The sequence below is a fragment of the Triticum aestivum genome, chromosome 2B, assembly GCF_018294505.1.
Source record: "Triticum aestivum cultivar Chinese Spring chromosome 2B, IWGSC CS RefSeq v2.1, whole genome shotgun sequence".
Lineage (NCBI taxonomy): Eukaryota > Viridiplantae > Streptophyta > Magnoliopsida > Poales > Poaceae > Triticum > Triticum aestivum.
In genome coordinates this window covers 405,457,550-405,462,556 of record NC_057798.1, presented here as the reverse complement: position 1 = coordinate 405,462,556, position 5,007 = coordinate 405,457,550, and positions in this window count along the sequence as shown.

Genomic DNA, 5,007 nt, shown 5'->3' with positions numbered 1-5,007 from the left:
TCCCAACAAACACACCGCAAAAAGACTTACATCATATGGATCTCCAAGATACCATTGTATTGATAATCAAGAGAGAGAGAGAGAGAGGAAGCCATCTAGCTACTAAATACGGACCCTTAGGTCTACAAAGAACTACTCACGCACCATCGGAGAGGCACCAATGGAAGTGGTGGACCCCTTCGTGATGGTGCCTAGATTGGATCTCGTGGTTCCGGACTCTGCGGCGGCTGGAACTGATTTTTGTCAACTCCCCTAGGGTTGCTGGTATATTGGGGTATTTATAGAGCAAAGTGGCGGTTCAAGGGGCACCCGAGGTGGGCACAACCCACCAGGGCGCGCCTAGGCCTCCTGGCACACCCTAGTCGGTGCTGCCCTCCTCGAGGCACCCCCCAGGTGCAGCCTTGGCCCACTAGATGTCTTCTGGCCCAAAAAATCCTCAAAAAGTTTCGTTGCGTTTGGACTCCGTTTGGTATTGATTTCCTGTGATGTAAAAAACATGCAGAAAGAAGCAACTGGCACTGGGCACTATGTCAATAGGTTAGTACCAAAAAATGATATAAAATGATTGTAAAACATCCAAGAATGATAATACAACAGCATGGAACAATCAAAAGTTATAGATAAGTTGGAGACGTATCAGCATCCCCAAGGTTAATTCCTGCTCGTCCTTGAGTAGGTAAATGATAAAAACAGAATTTTTGATGTGGAATGCTGCCTAACATATTCATCACATTTCTTTTCTTTATAGCGTGGACATATGGACTTTTATATGATTCAAAGCAATAGTCTAGTTTTGACATGAAGACTTTAATACTCAAGCATACCAACAAGCAACCATGTCTTTAGAAATATCAACACTAATGCAAGTTATCCCTAGCCCATTATGCTCAATCATTGGTCCATTCACGAAACACACTCGAATATTAGCTACACCCAATGCTAAAATACGATCATAGTGCCCCTTAGTTGGTGCTTTATAAGAGAAGGTGGAGACTCAAATTCAAAATAAAAATTGCATAAGTAAAAGAAAGTCCCTTCATGGAGGGAAGTAGGGATTTGTAGAGGTTCCAGAGCTCAAAGCTTAAATTGAGAGATAAAAATATTTTTGGGAGGCATACATTTCCCACCAACGAAAACGACTTAGAGATCTCAACATTTTCCATGCTAGATACATCATAGGTGGTTCCCAAACAGAAAAATAAAGTTTATTCCCTTTTCCACCATTACTTTCACTTTCCATGGCTATCCGAATCCACGGTTGCCTTCCATACCAACACTATCCAAGGAAAATGTTATTTGACAACATAAAGTAAATTCATTTTTCATTTCAGGACTGGGCATCCCTAATACCTTTGCCATACTCTCGTGCAATGACAAGTGAATAAAGACTCGTCGTGAGAATAACACATCTTGCATGGAAAATATTGGTCACCCTTCACCGCCTCACTAGCGGTAGAGCACACAAAAGAGAAATTTATTTCGAAAAATAGAGATGGCACATGCAAATTTGCTTAGAACGGCATGGAAATACCGCATATAGGTAGTTATAGTGGACTCATAAGGCAAAACTGGTTTAAAGGATTTTGGATGCATAAGTAGTGATCATACTTAGTGCAAAATTAAGGCTAGCAAAAAGATTGAGAAGCGACCAACCAAAAAGCGAAAAATCTCGTACCCAAGCATTAAGCATAAGTAACACCGAATAATGCACCATAAGTAGGATATAAATTTCATTACATAACTATTGACTTTCATGCTTGCATAGGGAATCACAAACCTTAACATCAATATTCTTACTAAAGCACAATTACTCATCAACATGACTCACATATCATATCGTCATATCTCAAAACTATTACTAAGAATCAAGTTTATTTTGTCCAATGATCTTAATGAAAGTTTTTATTATATCCTCCTTGTATATCTATCACTTTGGGACTATTTTCATATGTTCCTTTTGATAAGCTCAAACAAATATAAGTGAAGATCATGAGCATAATTTTTCTTTCTCTCAAAATAATCGAAGTGAAGCAAGAGAGAATTTCTGAAAATTTTACTAACTCCCAAATAAATCTAAGTGAAGCATGAGAGCATTTCTTCAAAAATAACAAAGCACACCGTGCTCAAAAAGATATAGGTGAAGCATGAGAGCATTTCTTCAAAAATAACAAAGCACACCATGCTAAAAAAGATATAAGTGAAGCACTAGAGCAAATCCATGGCTCTAAAAAAATTAAGTGAAGCATAGGAGCAAGCATTGCATAATTTTTGGCTCTCTCAAAAGAGTGTGTTCAGCAAGGATTCAAGACTTAGAACACAAAGCAAAACAAGCAAAGACTCATATCATACAAGACACTCCAAGCAAAACTCATAATATGTGACGAATAAAAATATAGCTTCAAGTAAAATACCGACGGTTGTTAGAAGAAAGCGGGGATGCCACTCGGGGGCATCCCCAAGCTTAGTTGCTTGCTACTTCTGGATGTCTTCTAGCCCAAAAAAGTCCTCAAAAAGTTTCGCTGTGTTTGGTCTCCATTTGGTATTGATTTCCTTCTATGTAAAAAACATGCAGAAAACAACAACTAGCACTGGCACTATGTCAATAGGTTAGTACCAAAATATGATATAAAGTGACTATCAAATAATTGTAAAACATCCAAGAATGATAATATAACAGCATGGGACAATCAAAAATTATAGGTACGTTGGAGACTATCACATGGCACACGAAATTAGATTCTAGGATTTTGAAATAAGAGCACAGGAATGGCTGGGAAATGCAGATACTCCTCCAGCACACCACAAGGTGTGGTCCTATGAAAATAACAGTCGACTAAAAACAAATAGGTAAGTCCATTTTTCTGCACCGTCTGATGTACAAAGAACGGGCAGATCACCTTCATCTAGCTCCAGCCAGTCAGTGTTGACGATCTTCCTCGAAACTCCAGCGACCAAAGGCCCAGTCCCCTGCCTCCACCCTCCCCTTGACCTCACCGCACCACCGTACTTGGCACCGCCCCGACTATCCCTTCAAGCCCCGCCAACCTCCAGATCAGGCGCAAGCAGCTCTTGCGCCCCATACCCCCTATGATAGACACCGATGCACCGCTTCCCTGATGAACATGCGGACTAGGTGCTCCGCATGCCTAAGCGGGTGCTGCTTCTTTTAACTGCGAATCGACTGACCCTGAATTGAAATCCAGGCGGGCGACTGACCTCTAGCTAAGGTGAAATAGTAAATAGGAGGAGACCTTGTGCATTTAGTATCACGAAGAAGGTGCAATAAGAAGCGCTCAACTAGTTTCTTTCTTGGGATGAATGCCATGTGAGCAGAGACGTAAGATTTGCACGAATAAGGGAAGAGGAGTACCTTTGTCTGCTGGTAGTGTTGTGTCCTCCTTCTGTTTTTCCAACGATTTTCTTGTGGTTCGCTGGAAATAAGAAGTTGTGGAGGACAGTGGAGCCTTGGACGAACCCATGGCCAAGTTGTTGAGAGTGGTGTGGTGGCTGTCTGTCGGCAGCGGGGAACCAGATCTGAGGCGGCGAACGACGGTGTAGCGGGAACAGCTCCGCTGCGGTGGACGGTTGCGACAGTGGAGCGGCAGCGGTGAGGCGTAGGATGGCGTGGTCGAAGTGGTTCTGGTACAGCGCACATCGGTCTCGGTGTCGTGGAGGCAGCTCTGCCCTGGCTTCAGCTGCTAACTCCTTGAGAGCATTGCAGTTGCGGTTGCGTTGGACGACGATGTTGGGGTATCGACTTCAGCATGATGGAGGAGGGCGGCGGTGGATTGGGCGCGATGGGGTTGAGGATGGAGGAGGCTGGGGTTTCGCGGCTGGTGGAGAGGGTGTTTTGGTGCCCATGAAGTATGAATGGGGAAATGGAGGGAGGGGGAAACTAAAGAGGAACAATGTTTCGGTTTGGGACGCGCTTGTGTGAAATTTGGGGATGGTTACAAACTTTGCCCCCATCTAAAATTTCGAACATATTGCAGGTCGGAGGTAGGACAGTAATCCCAGGTGTCCCAAATAGTGGGCGAGATGGATTTCAGCTGAGCGCATGGGTGTTTAGGTGCCCACGGTGTATGAATGCTTCTCAGAGGTGGTTGAGACTGGCATGTTGGTGAAGTTACAAACCTACCCCAGTTTAGACCTTTGGACATCGGGCTGATAGGCTACACGGGTCAGAGTCAGGACAGTAATTTCCTACCGCCAGACGTTAGTCTCGCGTGGTTTTGAGTGACCATAGGCTTATTTTTGGCGCTTCGTTCAATATTTGGGAGCAGAAGCATTAGGGCTCATTCGGTTTGGAGGAAATCAAAACATAGGAATTGGGAGTAGTATAGGAAATTGATAGGATGGCACTTGCCTCGTTCCTACGCGCAAAATGAGCTTCCAGTGGATGTGTAGTTTCCTCCAAAAACACAGGAAATGAGTAGCACTCCTACAAAATTCATGTATGCATTTCCTACAAACCAAATGCATATATAGGAAATTTACCTCCGGAATCCTTGTTCCTATGTTTTTCCTACAGAAATCCTCCTAACTGAATGAGGCCTTAACGTTTACAGTTCTCTTGAATTGAACTTTCATGATTTGCCAAATTTCAAATGTCTTGACTCTTGAAAATCCTAAACTACGATTATTTTGGAATGAAGGGGGTACATTTTGAATATACATTGTACACGAGTATATATTAAAAAATATGCAGCTTAGCTCAGTTCATGAATGGTTCCAAATATAATCTCCTTGGATGCAAAAAAAAGTAGTTAGACGTGCGTGTGAATATATAGCATGTTCAAATGCACAACAAATATTGATGCCCCTTTTAGATCCGATTTACAAATGCCATTATCTTGAATTCAAACAGATGAATGCACTTCCTATGAATTCGAATCTTCGAAACCACCTTTATGTTGAATTGAACATGTATTCTATTTCATAGCTAGCAATTTGGAATGTATCCATGTATGTGATAAATGTATAAAGTGCCTGACACTAACAACATGG